This window comes from Ursus maritimus, unplaced genomic scaffold (genome assembly GCF_017311325.1).
Source record: "Ursus maritimus isolate PB19 unplaced genomic scaffold, ASM1731132v1 scaffold_23, whole genome shotgun sequence".
NCBI classification, from domain to species: Eukaryota; Metazoa; Chordata; class Mammalia; order Carnivora; family Ursidae; genus Ursus; species Ursus maritimus.
This window is the reverse complement of record NW_024424786.1, coordinates 8,962,956-8,980,162: the sequence shown is the minus strand read 5'-3', so window position 1 is coordinate 8,980,162 and position 17,207 is coordinate 8,962,956. Positions and strand designations below refer to the sequence as shown.

The following is a 17,207-nucleotide window of genomic DNA, read 5'->3' as shown; positions in this document are numbered from 1 at the left end:
TATCTGACACAGAGAGAGAGACAGCCAGCAAGAGAGGGAACACAGGCAGGGGGAGTGGGAGAGGAAGAAGCAGGCTCCCAGTGGAGGAGCCCAATGTGGGGCTCGATCCCAGGACCCTGGGATCACGCCCTGAGCTGAAGGCAGACGCTTAACGACTGAGCCACCCAGGTGCCCCAGCCGCTACCCGTTTCTATACTGCTATACTCCTCCCAGCAAGCGAGCAGCTGCCCACATGCTCGGTCCACAAAACCAAGTAACTGAAATCATCCCATCAACAAATATTTACTGAGCACTTTTTATGCTCCAAGCTCCACATGAGGCAACAAGAGCTAGAGCAACCAACCAGACATCCAAAATCCTGCCCTCAGGGAGCAAAAAACAAAGTCTTGTATATGAAAAAAATCTTCACAAGATCTATGAAGACATAATTAATACTAATACAGAGGAGGCAAAAGCCCCAGGATCTCTGAAGGTACCTACAGAAACTACTCAACAGTTGAGTAATCTCGACTGTTCTGCCCTCCCAAGCCCTAGTCACCGATCTTGAGATTGCTGCTCCCCTGAGAAACAGACCCTGCAACCACCAGGTACCAGCTGATCAAGGCCTCCCCTCACCCCAACAAGTGCCTCTCCACATCTTCTCTGCTGAGAAGGGGAAGGAGGAGCTTGCCTGAGAATTGAACTTGTCCTTTGATGCTCAGAAGGTTCTGGGTGGGGTGCCATAGAGACCATCAGGGAATTTCAATGACTCCTGATGGCCCATCCATTCCTTGCACTCCTCAGTTCTCAGAGCAGCTACAGAGGAATCAGTTCCAGGTACTTCCAAAGGTCTGACACTCATCAGGTGTTAAAGCTGGAAGGGAACTGACTGCCGCCTGCCAAAGAGCGACCTGTTCCTCTAGGGGCTCTCAGAAGGCCAGAACTGCGAGACGACCCATGGTGAAACAGCCAGTGAAGGAGCAGATGTTGCTGTTGGGAGCGGTCACGCAGCAGCCTTGGAGCTTAGCCACACTGTCCATCATTCTCATTCCGCACTGGAAGAGTGCTGTTTCCTGACAATACTTTCCATGGAGAAAGCTCTAAATATCTTTGGTCTGTCTGTACTAATTATCCTTTCATTATAAATGGATGCTCAAAACAGAACCAAGGCAATCTAAGTCTCCCTTAAGAAGACAGGCTATGTTTTCTCCACAGGAATGCCACATCTTTCACATGTTAGAATGAACAATTTTCGATGAAACAATCTGTCAAAACCGCTTTAACCCAAGACACTGCTATAGTATACCTCTTTTAAAAGGGATTTTTTCTAACATTCACAAAAAACTAGAAACAAGCCAAATTTACAACAAAAGTGAAATGGATAAGTTATAGATCACCTTGATATAATTTACGACAGTCATTAAGAGTGACAAATATGCAGGTTATGAAATATGGGAAAGTACAGACAAAATAATTTTCACTGGAGGGAAGTCGAATGCAAAATTATTTATGAACTATGGAGACAAGGATGCAAAAATTATTTTCCCCGGTGGTGAATTGCAGAGGAGAGGAGACCAGAAAGAAATGGAAATCGCTGTATTTAGGTAAAGAGGCAGAAGCATAATTTTCTATGAGGTTGTTTTACTAATACATTGAAAATACTGTCAAACTACTTATCTGAACCTTTCATTTTACAACATTTGCATCTGTCGGAACGAGAGGAGCGTTCAATTTCAATGCTTTCTTTTTGGTTTTCGATATGCCAGAAGGTGAGCTCCAATGAGCAGAGTAGGCTGTTAATCACTATTTATTAAGTGCATGAAGGATCAAAACAAACAAACAAACAACTTTCTATCATGCCTTATCTTCCCAAGTATCAATGCTCCTTCTTAAAAACAGTGGGCCTCAGGTATTTGCTTTCTCAAACCATCAGCTCAAAGCAGGACAATGACCTGGTGCCTGTGTCAAAGGGGTGTGATTTCAGGGGTCAAACAGCCCCCATCAGATCCCCTCCTGATGCCAAATCTGCTGGCTGCTGCCTTCCACACCAGCCCTGCCAATTCACTCCAAGAGGCAGACCCTCCCTGGAGAATTCCATGTAGCAGCCAGAATCAATAAGCTGGATTCAGACAGAGCAAAATGAAGAGAGCTTAGCAACAGTGTTAAAAAATAAATAAATACCCACACGGAGGAATCCTATGTGAACCCTAGGAAATAAACTGAGGGTTGCTGGAGGGGAAGTGGGTGGTGGGATGGCTAACTGGGCAATGGGCATTAGGGAGGGCACGTGATGGAATGAGCACTGAGTGTTATACGCAACTGATGATTCACTAAATTCCACTCCTGAAACTAACGATACAGTATATGTTAACTAAATTGAATTTAAGAAATAAAAAAAAAGGAAAGCAAATAAACCAAATTTGAGGGACACTCCACAAAATAACTGCCTGTGCTCTTTCAAATGTCAACATCATGAAAAGGAAAGACTGAGGAACATTTGCCGATTAAAAGAAAACACAGGGACATAAAAACTCCATGTGAGACAGGGTCCTGGTTTGGAGCTGGTGGCAGGGGGAAAAAAAAAAAATCCAGTGCAGAACATTAGTGGGAAAACTGGTGAAACTTGAACTGTAGATTATATAGTAGCATTGTATAAATGTTCAATTTCCTGATTTTGAGAATTGGTCATGTATATTTAAGTGCCTTGTTCTTCGGAAATAAGCACAGAAGTATTTAGGGGTAAAGTCCTGATATTTGCAACTTCCTCTCAAAGGTTTCAAAATAACAGTGTGTATATGTATAAATACAGACACATGGAAGCACACACTGTGCGGAGAGAAAACAGAATCTGGGCAGAGTGTAGGATTGGTTTTTTTGTGCCATTCTGAAAGCTTTCCTGTAAGATTAAAATTATTTAAAATAGTTTTGAGAGTTAAAAAAAAAAAAGCATGAGGATCTTTAATATATGTAAACTAAAACTACACACACTCAAAACAATTTTTTATCTATTAGCCAAGGACACCTACGAACTTGAAGACTCACATAAGGTACATGGTAGTGTTTTCCTAAGGGAATGGCAAGGGCAAAGGGGAGGGAAAAAGTGAATGACTGAAAGACGAATGAATGAACAAAAGGAGTACCGCACAGACTAATGCTGATAACACATCATAAACTAGGAAGATTCTCACATCCCGATCTGTACCTCTTTTACAAAGGGAGTTATGCCACCGACATGCCAAATACAATCGTGACGGAAGGGCTGACCCCTGGGGTACAGTTTCGGTGGACTGGCTCATGTGGGTAGGCAGGTAAGGCACACTGATCCGTCACTTAAATCTAGCATCACCTAGATTTAAAAGCTCAACGAAAAGTCAAAGCTAACAAAATGAATTCCTTGGTTTCCCGGGCAGTCATGAACTGGAAACTTGATATTCTAGGATTTGGGTTAATGAGGTTTCCTTCACATCAATATCAGATTGTGTACAATGTGTGTGATACGGTACTGGTTACGGGGATACACACAGCAAAATTAATATGGCCAAGTCCTTGTCCTCAGGTCAAATGCCTGAGCCAGGAAGACCACACGCAGGCACACACCTTATCATTCAGTGAAGTGCAATGATCTATGAAGGCAGAAAGGAAAAACAGAATTCTGTCTGTCATAATCAGAAAAGACCTTCCCAAGAAGGGATCATCAGAGCACATTTTTGGATGAAAAACGAAGTGGAGCGGACATGCCGACCTAACAGCCAGCACTCACCCAGCACTGAGTGCGTGCCAAGCCTTGCACGTGCAGGGCTTTCCATCTACTCATTCACTTATCCTTCACAACACCACCAACAGGTAGATGTTCTGGGCTCAGCAAGGTTAAATAACTTGCCCGTAGTTAAGCCATTTGTAAACTGCAGAGCTGTATTTGAGCTCAGACCCCCAAAACTGTGTTACTCACTCAGGTCAGTTAAAATTCCTAACTTGACTTACTCATCAGGAAGGAAAAGGAGAAAACAAGTTCATGTGCCAAAGCATGAAGCCAACACTGGTTAGCTCTTCCAGAAGCCCTTTTTCTAGTCCCCCAGGGCTCACAGCTACACTGCATTTCCAGCCGACCTCACAGCTGGGGGTGGCCATGTCATGTGAGTGGAGGTGTAACCGTTCCAGGCCTGCCTTTTCCCCAAAAAGATCTCCCTCAAGCATCTTTCAACATTCCCTCCTCCACCTTCTGCCTGTCAGCCGACTACAGGAGACAGAGGGCTCAGAAGCAGGCAGAGCCACAAGATGGAAGATTCTCGATTCCTAAATGACGTGGAAGGCTACCTGCCAGCTAGACACACCCAACTGCATGCTACCTAAGCAATAAAATTCTATGTTAAAGATTTTCTGTAGTGTGGCCAATATTATTTGCCCTAAAACGCTCCACTGAAAATCAAAGAGGACCGATGTATTTTCATGCACACGAAGCCAAGAGATACCAGAGACAGCGTGGTGTAGCAGAGACGACATGAATTCAGGATAAAACAGATTTGGATTTATATTCTAGTTCTATATTCTACTAGCTGTATGACCTTAATCAGGTTATTTCTATCTCAGCTTCCTCAACTAAAAAACAAAACAAAAAAGCCAACTATTATTGATGATGGCATGGGTTGCCCTGAGGCTTCAATGCAATACGTTTAATGCCTTGGCACCTAGTAGGGGCCGCCTTTCTGTTAAACTCACAGGTGCCTGAGAACGCAGAGCTACGCCAGTCACAGGACCCACCGCAGACCACTGGCCGCATCTCCCACTGACTGAATCTATTGAAATGGGCTATTACCCATATCTTAGACTCCTGCTTGTGCTTTGGAATACACTTCAAAGGAAGGACATCACCCGTCACACGGAGTGCATTTAAAGATGTGCAGTGTCAATGTCAAAATTCAAGAATGTATCATCCACTTTGTCGTAAGTTTCCTCCACTTTGAAAGTTTTATAGTACTAAATTTCTATTCACTTAGAAATTTAAAAGCTAGAACAAGTGAATAAGTAACAGGAAAAAAAAAGGAATTAACACCATTCATTTCTGTTGCTGTCTAACCTCTTCAGTTAGGGAGCAAACTGACAACTTAGATACTAAACCGTAGATCAAAAACAATTTTTGGACAAAGTATTTTCTAAGACATCCTAAGATTCCAGTATTTTCATTTAGTTTTAAAATATTCATTGGCTTCTTTTAATTCTTTCAAGTCATAAATCAAACTTTTCTACATTATTCTAAGCAAACATCTTTTTTTTTTTTAAAGATAGAGAGCAAGCAAGCGAGCAAGGGGAAGAGCAGAGGGAGAGAAGCAGACTCCCCACTGAGCATGGAGCCCCAAGCAGGCCTTGATCTCAAGACCCTGAGATCATGACCTGAGCCAAAACCAAGAATCAGACACTTAACCGACTGAGCCACACGGGAGCCCCCTAAACAAACATCTTAGGATTTTTACATCCTTCCGAAGTATGAAGTTCTTTGACATTTAACAAGTTTGACTTTTGTTCAAAGTTCAACATACATTTACGTAAGATTAGGGACACCTGGGCAGCTCAGTCAGTTAAGCACCTGCCTTCGGTTCAGGTCATGATCCCAGGGTCCCGGGATTGAGTCCCGCCTCAGGCTCCTTGCTCAGCAGGGAGCCTGCTTCTCCCTCTGCCTGCCGCTCCCCCTGCTTGTGCTCTTCCTCTCTGTGTCCCTGTGACAAATAAAATCTTTAAAAAAAAAAAAAAAAAAAAAAGACTTGGATTTAAAAAAAAAATTACGTAAGATTAGAGAAAGACTCAAAAAAGAGGTAGAGGATTTGCTAATTTATTACATTGTGTGTTTAGATAAACAATAACCTAACCAACAATAAACACACTGTTTTTATAGGAGTAAAATAGGACAGGACATTATTCCTAATACTTTTGCCCAGTCCAGTACTAGGCACGTTCTGAGGATCATTTGGGACCTGAACTGGTTTTAGCCAATCCATAGAAAAGGTTTCTGGGAAAATGAAGATGACTGCAGTGAGCAGAGACCCTCACTTTAAATTCTTCCTTCAGACTGCCCTCATACATCCCTTTTAAAATATATATCGTGCCTGCCCTTTAAGTTAGTTCTTTACCAATCTGAGAACCTCCCCACGTGGGATGACCCATCTGGACCTACTCTGCAGCACTTGAACGTAGGCCAGGGACCTCCCACTACCCACGGGAGTCTCTAGGATTCTAGACCTCTAGGAGGTCTGCTCTCTCAGACCTCCCAAACCAGGGAAGAAGGAACTGGTCTTTTCCGGTACTCTGGGCCCAACACTTAGACCCTCAAGTTGTGCCTAGAATTCCTAAGTGCTACATCCACAATTACCTGCTGAGCAGGCAGGAAACAAAGCCCCCACCATAACATCCTTGCATCTGCTCAGTGGTCTCCTTCCCCTGGACCATCCCTGACCATCCTATATAAAGTAGCTACTAACCACTCATCACTTAGCTTATTCTCTCATCAAAGCAAGTAAGTCTCCAAAATTGTCTTGGCTTTTTCCTGATTGACTGTCTCCTCCTACCAGAGGCAAGAATCTTGGAAGCAGGGACCTTATCTATCTTCTCATCAGTATCCCTAGTATCTGTAAGAGTGCTTAGTCAAAGTAGGTGCCTGCACCGTCTATTTATCGAATAAATGAGTGAATGCTCCCTGATACTATCTTCAGGATAGGAGGGCTACAGACAGTTATACAAGCTCTCAAGTAATACAGCAAAATACAGGTGGACAAACTTGACATTTTTCTGCAGATACTATAGTCAATGAAAGCAAGTGAAATATGATTTTCAAGGGTCTTCCTTCACCATCCCCATTTCATGAGATCTACACAAGATGCCTGAACAAAAGAGCAAGATGAACCCCTCTCAGTTTTTCATCCTCAAAAAAGAAAAAGATAGGGATAGCTAGTTTGAATCTGTCAGGCAGATAACTAACAGGAAAGCCAGAAAGAACAAGAGAAATAGTAACTTGAAAATTAATTAGATCAAGTGCAGCCCTTTTGATAAGCACATGACTTACTGCTAAAGTTGACTGTATTATAATCAGACCAAATTTATCATATTCCCATAGGCTATCTGATACAAATCCTGTATTTACTCTACAACCATCTATAATCTACCCGTCCTTATGGCTAAAGAAAACCCAATTCCCCACTTCGTCACGTTTCTAGGCCTTGCACTTAAACGAGGCACTGCCTATTCAGCTATATTGGGAAAATGTATGGGAATTTTGCATGTCATTAGTATACATTGGTATTTTAACATGTAGCTCATTTCTAATACAATACCATGCAAAATTAAACTTCCAAACATGAAAACAGCTTCCGACTGACACTTCTCCTGAAAGTCACTCACTGAATCAAGGGCTCACATCAGGAATTTTCTTCCCAAGGTACAACATCTCTTTATTCATGACTTTGGTTAATAATGCCCTCCTAGCAAGTGTCCCATCTGCTTAAAAGACCAGTCAATATTCTATGAAGAACTCGATTTTCTGTTAACAGATAAAGTCCTCAGAGCTCGACACAAAGCAATGTGATGCTTCAACAGCACTACTTAAGAAGGAATACTGGGTTTCTATTTACCCGAAGACAGACCTCCGAAGGGACTCCACGGTACCTTCCCCGATCACATACAAGAATGAATTTCCAGGGGCGCCTGGGTGGCACAGCAGTTGGGCGTCTGCCTTCGGCTCAGGGCGTGATCCCGGCGTTATGGGATCGAGCCCCACATCAGGCTCCTCCGCTATGAGCCTGCTTCTTCCTCTCCCACTCCCCCTGCTTGTGTTCCCTCTCTCGCTGGCTGTCTCTATCTCTGTCGAATAAATAAATAAAAAATCTTAAAAAAAAAAAAAAAAAAGAATGAATTTCCGATGTAGAGCGTATGGATCAACGTGTACCATGCTGCTGTTCAATAAGACGATACAAAGCCAAATTACATGCTAAATGAAGAGGTTTATATTGGGCTTTGGCTGCAACTGAAGAAAAATGTTCACATTCTCCCTCAAGAGGAAAGTTGCCATGACCTTCCCTTGCCAGACAGAGCCTCGCCCTCCACTGCCTTTTCGTGGGCCCTCGTGAGTACCAGGTGCTCCTTGGAGAGAGTGCCCTATACACAACACAAGGCAATTCCCATGCTGTTCCCCCACTCGCTAAGCGGTGGTAACGACCTTGCACAGGAGACTAAGTCCTCTTCGGTCTTAGGCGAAGAGGAGCATAACACAATCTTCCCAGTGTTGGCATCATAGGGCAAATGTGAGAAGAGTTCTTCACCACTACTTAAAAGAACAAGGCATCTATGGTATCGTTAGCAGTATTCTTGGTCCTGACAATTGCTGAGCATTCATGACAATCTACAAAACACGTCCTCGAAACCTACCATGACGGGAATGTTTGCTAACTGTGTACACTGATGAGCTACTTGTTGAATTTCCATGTTGGGATGCCTGGCTATCGATCATCTGCTAACACGGAACACACATCACACAGTACCAGAAAAACATGAAAGGAATGCCCCAAAGAGGAGCTCCGCAGTCTCCTCCTGCCCATCGGGTTTTGCCCAACAAAACCAGCTGACAGCAAATGACTAGATTCAAAAAACTGCACCTCTGGCATTTATACAAGAGAAAACAGACCAGTCAGGGAGATGGATTATAGGAATGAATACAGTATGCCCCCAACATGTAAGAATTGAATTCCAAGCTAAATCCATGCCGAGCTCAGGAGGGAGGACAGTAGCAGGGCTCAGCAGGTTTCCAAACTGTTCCTTGCCAGCTGGCTGCCGAGGACGTACAAATGCAAACAAAAAAGCGGCAGCAAAGTTGCAATCTGGAAGGAGATACCTTTGTTGCAGTAAATGAAAGGGCAACGGTGTTCAAATGAGATTAGCAAATACTTCTGGAGACTTTGCCAGAGAAGAGGTTCTCTCCAGAGAGAGGAGATCTTCTCAGAGACCATCAGGTCCTCATGACCTGCTTCATCCACTTAGAAAACATTCATCAAATTCATACCTTTTCTGAGTTATCCAGAATACATGAAGAACTTCCGCAACTCAAAACCAAAACAATAATGCAATTAAAAATGGACAGCAGACACGAAGAGACATTTTTCCAAAGAAAACAGAGATGGCCAACAGACACACGAAAAGATGCTCAACATCACTCATCATCAGGGAAACATGAATCAAAACCACAATGAGATTACTTCACACCTGTCAGAATGGCTAAAGTCAAAAAGAAATAGTAAGCATTGGCAAGGATGTGGAGAAAGGGACCCTCACGCAGTGTTGCTGGGAATGCAAGGTGGTGTCAGCATTGTGAGGAACAGTATGGAGGTTCCTCAACAAAAAATAGAGTTACCATACGATCTAGCAATTCCACTACTGGTTATTTACCCAAAAAGTTGAAAACACTAATTCGAAAAGATATATGCACCCCTGTGTTTATTGTACCATTAACAATAGCCAACGTACAGGAGCAACCCAAGTGTTTATCCACAGATGAACGAACACACACACGCACGCACCATAAAAAAAGAATGAGATCTTGCCATTTGCAACATTGACGAATCTAGATATAATGATAAGTCACAGGAAGACATCATATGATTTCACTCATGTGTAAAAGAAACAAAACAAAGAAGAGAAGCAGACTCCTAAATACAGGGAATTGGTAGTTGCCAAAGAGGAGATGGGTGGGGGATGTGCGAAATAGGTAAGGAGAATTAAGAATACACTTAGGATGAGCACTGAGTAATGTACAGAACTGTTTAATCATTACGTTGTACACCCAAAGCTAATATACTGTATGTTAATTATACTTATATTTTTTTTAATTCATACCTTTGTTATCTATCAAATAAATTGTACCATCTCCTTTTTCTTTCCTCATCTAGGTCTCTATACCAAGGTATTTTCCCTTCTTAACCATATTTTATGCCCTTAATCTCTCTCTCCCACTACTTCTTACCAACCCTTACTCTCTGCCAAAAGTTCATGATTCAGATGTCATCCCAATATGATGCTGACTGTGGATCTGGGTGAGATACCTGGCTCTGTTAGGTCTGTCTTATTTTGCGTTTTTATTTATGGTTTGGCAGTGTAATACCAGATGTGCTTTAGTTTCTGGGAAATGAGAAGTTGGTAGGATTGTTTCAATCATACCAGATTTAGGATAATGCCATCAGGGTTAAAAGAGACATCAATAGGAAGGAATTAGGGCCAATTGGATGAAATTTAACATGGAAAAATGAAAGGTTCTATGCTTAGGGACTGTGTTTCTCAAAGACAGAATCTGAGATTTAATACTTAACAGGAAAACATTTTGAAAAATATTTAGCCATTTTGGTCAGCAGTGAGCTTGGATAAGGCTGTCAGAAAGGATGCTGTGATCTTAAACTGTACTGTAAGATAATTATCTCATTATAATCTGAGCCAACCTGTCCAGAGATAGTCACATTTAGTTGTAGAAACTTCTCAGATGCTGCACAGACACACTTAAAAAAAAAATTAAAAAAAAAAAAAGGAACATTGCGAACCAAATCAAATGATGAATGGTTGAAGGAACAAACAATGTTCAGTCTGAAGAAGAAAAGATTAAGAGATAGCATGATAAAGTCTTCAAATATTTGGAGGGCTGTCATGTAGAAGAGGGATTAGACTCATCCTGTGTAGCTAAAAGAGGTAAAATATATACCAATAAGTGTAAGCTACAAAGAGGCATTTTTGGCTCAAGACAGGAAAAATTTTCTAACAGAAAACATAGAGGGAAGTAACAGCCTTGGGAGGCAGTGAACTTCTAGGCTCTGAAGGGTGTCCCAGCAGTGCTGGAGGACACTTACTTCGCAAGGAAAACTAAACTCAAACTCAGACACTGCCTCGAAAGTCAGAAGAGCTGCCTATGAGTACCTATTAAACGCCAGAACTTCACATACTTTATAATCCTTGAAACAATCCTAAAATTCAGGCATTGCTATACTCAATTGACAGATGTTCAGAGATTAAGTGACCTGCCTAATATCATTCAATAAATAATGAAGCCTCAATTCAAACTCAGGTATAAATTTCTACCATGTCATATTGCTTTATAATCCTCTATGGATTCTGCACTTACAAAGTCAAATATTCAACAGTGGGTTAAATAGTATGAAATAGAGAAAGATAATTGGACTAGAGTCAGAAAACCTCTGTTGGTGTCTTACCTAAACAATTTATGCTTTGTGACCTGGGGCAAGTTACTGAACCTTTCTAGGCTCTCGGTTTCTTCAAATTTTTAATAAATGGTATGTATTACACAGATTTTCAATGAACATAAAACAGATAATCTACATAAAACTATGTTGTAAATTATAAATGCTTTTTTTTTTTAAGTGAATTAATGCTATTAGGTAAGATCAATGCTCTTATCCTCACGGAAGAATCCAAAAGACACTTCAAAACATTTTCAGGAAAAAAGAAACAAAAACAAAAACCTCATCTAAGCTACTTGGCTCAACTGCTTCGAGAACAGTACCCAAAAGTCAGCTTTCCAATTTCCTTAAGAACACAGCGGCAGCAACTTGAAAGGGGGGTAAGAGCCCCTTAAATCACTCCCTATGTATTGCCACTGATGGCACACAGAAGCCATAGTCATTGGTCCCATGTTTCCCAGGAGTTAAGACAAAATGCACTGCTTATAGCATTCAATTATACCCTAAGCTAGCTGCCTCCAAAATACTTGCTGATACTCCGGAGTGATAATTCAGTCTAACTGCATTTTATTATTCAGCTAGATGAAAACTTAAACATTATGTTAAATCGAAAGCCTGCTGTTCATATAAAGCACACATTGGTAATCAGGACTCTCAGGGTCAGAAAGGACATCGAAGGTGTTGTGATCTGACGTCCATCTGCTACTTGTTATATTAATATCTAAACACCCAAAAGCCATCGGTCATGCCTAGAGTGTATGTGACATCCTCATGTAACATTTGAAAGCTTCACAGAACAAATGGATGTCTCCCCAAAGGCTTCATAATTGACCATTTCCAAACAATCCATGTGAAATATATCAGGGTCTAGCAGCTATGGTAAGGAACAAGGGGAATATTTTTCTCCCTCCCTGAATTCCTGATACAATCATAGACCAACTCTGACCCGTAACATTAGCACTCCCAAGATTCAGGCAGACAGGAACCTGTATTTTCGACCTTTTTACTTCTTCAGGACCTTGGAAAACACCAATGTGGTCCATAGGCAGTTCCCAAACCTGGGTAGACACGATAGCCTAGTAAGCTTCTCAAAAATACAGATTCCTAGGCTCCTCATAAAATCAGACTTCTAGGTACCAGCCTAGCCTCACTGTAGAAAATAAGCTCTGATGGAGCCCTTATTGGAATAGTGTATTCCCTTAAGCAGCAAAGTCGCAGAACTTCTCCGTGGGTCTGTTTCTAGAGGTTTTTCTAGTTAATTGGAAACACAAGAAAGCAGTATAAAGAAAACTCCTTCAGCATCCCATCTTTTTGGAGTGCCCATAAATAAGTAAAAGTTCTCCTGATCATGCCCCATTAATAGTTATGTAGATGATGGAAGGATAGATAATATACAGGCAGGCACTCACATTTCGACAAGATTCTATCCCTTGTCTCCCGAAGCCTGCATTATAGTGCAGATGAACAATGAACAAATAACATTTTAATTTCAAATAGTGGAAAATGCTATGAATATAAATTAAGGTGAGCTGGATATCCCCATTTACCCCCTCCAGATACACTCGTTGCCCCTCTTTGCCTTGCTTTGTGCCAAAGCACACGGATAGGCTCTCTCCCTCTCCCTTTTGATTCCAGTTGGCTTCAGCCAAGGGAAAATGCCAGCAGGAGGGCAGGAAGGACTCACATTGGGGTACTAACATACAGGGCACTTAGCACTGCGCTTGGCACATAGCATTGAGTACTGGCAGTTGCTCCTATTAAGACCAAAACTAATGAAGCAGGTCCTTGACTAAGTGGTACTCTCACGCTTTTCTCCTCTCAGCGGTTGTCTATAGTCTTCCCAATATAAATGTGTCAATACAAACTTGATTGTTTTTTAATAATGTTTACAGAGAGGACAACTCATGTGCCTTGACTTCTGCTTTGCGGCAAGTACGCTGAATTATTCATTTAGTTTGGGGCCCTTTCTTTTAAAAAGTAATCACCTTCTTGAGAGAAATTTTTATTTTTTCATGCTATCAGTCCTGTCAGATTTTAGAAGTTCACAATCACCGAAGAAGAGCAAAGCAATTTAGATAAAATTTCCTGTTCTGAAGGAAGACTTTTGTTATTAAATGTGAGGCATTCAATAGTAACTGCCAGCTGTTTAATCAAAAAGTTATTGTTCATTGTAAAGGAAAAATTGGAGTTTGGAAAACAATGAGGCTACAACTCCAAGCTCAGAAAGTGTCTGATGGAGTTTCAAACCCTTTTCAAACTCCTCTCGTCATTTAAACTATAATGGCCTATTTCTGATAAGGCATTTCATGGAAGATAATAAGAAAATCACTGAGACAACGGAGATCTCCCTCTAATCTCCTTAATTATCCCCTTCCCTGGGGCCCCTTCGCGTTCAGATTACATGGTATAAATTCAAGCCAGTTTTCAGAGAGGTCTCAAATAAGCCTATTAGTAAGGACACGCAGGTGAGTCCTTTAATTCCAGAACCAAAATGAAGGATAGAAAAACATCTGGCATACTTGTAAGAAAAGAATGTTTTGAAGACAACTAATGGGAAAAGAAAAGGTCCAAGAATCATCAGAAGGCTTCTACTCTAAATTCTAGGTTTAATCATTACACGTGGGAAAATTCACTTCATCTGCCTGAGATTATTTCCTCACCTTTTACATAAAATGATAGCTACTTGACTTACTTTTCTGGGGGCTCAATGAGATACTGTAAAGTAATTGCTTTGAAAACTGTTGCCCAATACTGATGTGAAATGGTTCAAATATAAAGGTGTTTCACCGCCCAAATGTTGGTTTTCCAGCTCCTCCCAGTAATCCAGTTATATCCCCTTCCTTCTGGTAACATTTCTATAATCATGCCCATAATTATTCAAGTTTATATCTGTTACTTACAACTTAAGTGTCTTAACATGAAAGTGTATAGGAAGAGACACTGAAAGTTAAAATTCTACACTCAGGTGAAAAATGGCACTAAGTCTTTGGATGGCCCCCTCACCAGTGCATAGTAAGATAAAACTTGTGAGCTTCTCCCCACATCTTGGTGCCTACCCACGCTTGCATCCTGTAATGCTATCAGCAATTTACGGATGTGTGGGCAAAGTGAAAGGCAAAACCAGCTCTTATTTGCCATAGTATTTTCCCCAGTACCCAGACCAGTGTCAGGCACAGAAGGTACTCTCAAGAAGAGTGGTTTTCAATTATTCTTGCACTTTCGTCAGTCTTCTCAGGTGCTGGACGCAGCCATCTTGCCATGATTGTGTGATTCCTAATGAACATACGGGCTTGGCTTTTAAGTGAGATAACTGTTCACCTGTACTTCCGATACTAGGTCAATGGAAAAGCTGAAATGCACATTATCAATTGAAAGTGGACGCTTACAGTAACATCACTCAAGTAAATGCCATGAACCATTTCCACGCATAAATGAAAATTTGTGCATTCCCTAGTCTCTTTAACCTATTTATAATTTTTTGTTATGTTAGTCACCATACAGTACATCCTTAGTTTTTGATGTAATGTTCCATGATTATTTGCATATAACACCCAGTGCACCATGCACTATGTGCCCTCCTTAATACCCATCACCAGCCTATCCCAGTCCCCTACCTCCCTCCCCTCTGAAGCCCTCAGTTTGTTTCCCAGAGTCCATAGTCTCTCATGGTTCATTCCCCCTTCTGTTTACCTCCCCCCCTTCATTCTTCCCTTTCTTCCCCTACGGATCTTCCTGCTATTTCTTATGTTCCATAAATGAGTGAAACCGTATGATAATTGTCTTTCTCTGCTTGACTTATTATTATGCTAAGTGTAGCATAATCTCCTCCAGTCCCGTCCATGTTGCTGCAAATGTTGGGTAATCTAAATTGTAGAAGGAGCCGAGATGCCCTTCAACAGGTGACTGGATTAAGAAGATGTGGTCCATATATACAATGGAATATTACTCAGCCATCAGAAAGAACGATTTCCCCCTCTTCTTTTCATATAGATCTTACTCACAACTCTTTCAGTAACACATAGGTAAGTGGGCATTACTAATACTCAAGAAGTATCAATTAAGTGAATGAACAAATGAATTATTTGATTAAATCTAAGGCCTCAGCAGTCTCCACTGGACTTTACAGAGACGACAGCCATACCGACCTATTTGCAAGTCCTGGAAGTTTCATGCACTCTCTTGCTTCTATCCTTCTGGTCCCTTGGTTCGAGACCTCTTCCTAGCACTTATCTGGCCATTATTAAACACAGACTCTGAACTCAGCTGTTAAACTGGGAAGTCTTTCTCATACTATTTTTCCTCGAGTTTTATTGAAAATGCAACTTTTGTCTTGTCTTCTATGTTGCTGTCAAAATGTCTGATGCCAACCTGAATTTCTTTGCTTTGTAAATGATAGTCTTTTTGCCTTGAAGTCATGAGAATAGTTTTATTTAAAATTTAATAGTTTTACTAGGATATAGCTCAGTGTTGGCTTTGCGGGTCAATTTTCCCAGATTCGTGACGGGCCCGCTCAGTATGCAGATTTAGATTTTGATGTCTTGCATTTTGTAATTTTTAAATAGAATTCACATACAATTTGTCCATTTGAAATACATACCTCAATGGTTTGAGGGGGTATAGTACATTATTCACTAAGTTTTGGTAAAATAGTTAACATAAAATTTGCCCTGTTAACTATTTAAGTGTATAATTCAGTGGTATTAATTACATTCACAATGTTATCCCTCCACCACCATTTTCGAAGCTCTCCCGTCACACCTAACAGAAACCCTGCAAGCACTAGGCAGTAACTCCTCCTCCTTCTACCGCTCAGCCCATTAACCTCTAACCAATTTGTCTTCATGAATTTATTATAGCTATTTCAAACAAGTAGAATCACAGAACATTTGTTTCTTTGTGTCTGGCTTATTTTACCGAGCATAAGGTCTTCAAAGCTCATCCGTGTAGCAGCACGCACTAGACCTGCATTCATTTTCACAGCTGAATAATATTCCCCTTGTATATACGTTTTGTTTATCCATATGTTAATGGACATTTGTGTTCTTTCTGCCTTTTGACTATTGTGAAAATTGTCACACTGAACACTGGTATAAAAGCATCCGTCCAAGTCTCTGCCTTTGATTCCTTTGGGGATATACCTGTGAGTAGAATTGCTGGGGTCATTTCAGGTTTTTGAAGCATGACTACACTTTGCCACAGCAGCTACACCATTTTACATTCCCACCAGCAATGTACAATGGTTCTAACTTCTCCACATTCTAACATTACTTTCCTTTTTAAATCATAGCCGTCCTAATGGTATGAAGTGCTATCCTGTGATTCTGAGTTGTATATTCTTGAAGGATGTTGGCATTTTTGCACATTCTAATTGGCCATTTGTGTATCTTCTTTGGAGAAATGTCTATTCAAATTCTTTGCCCATTTTTGAATTGAGCTGTTTGTTGTAGAGTTGTAGTTCTTTATTCTGAATATTTAATTTTTACTAGACATAGGATTTACAAATATTTTTCTCCCTTTCCATCTTTGATGCACATAAGGTTTTGTTTTTTGTTTTGTATTTTTAAAGATTTGAGAGAGAGCGCGCGCGTGCACACGTGAGTGGTGGGGAGGGGCCGGGGAAGAGAATCTTCAATTAGGCTCCCGACTGAGTTTAAAGACCAATGCAGGGCTCCGTCTCAGGACTCATGAGATAATGCCCTGAGCCAAAAACAAGAGCTGAATACTTAACTGACTAAGCCACTCAGGTGCCCCATGCACAAAAGTTTTTAATCTTGAGTCCAATTGATTTTTTTTTCTTTTATTGCCAGGCTTGTAGGTGTTATAGCCAAGAAATCATTGTCAAAATTCACATAAGGATTTTTCCCTATTTTTTTTCTTATAGTTTTATAGGCTTTAGCTCTTACCTGTAAGGTCTTTGATCCATTTTGAGTTAATTTTCAGATGACATGAAAGGTAAGAGTCCAAATTCATTCCTTTGCAAGTAGATACCCTGTTTTTGCAGCAGCATGTCTT

General features: G+C 41.0%; 1 protein-coding gene across 2 annotated transcripts in view; it reads right to left on the bottom strand.

The window, feature by feature from the left end:
* Window positions 1-17,207, bottom strand: part of NELL1 (neural EGFL like 1) — an 821,556-nt gene that overhangs the window by 662,517 nt on the left and 141,832 nt on the right. The gene's annotated exons all lie outside the window — the stretch shown is intronic.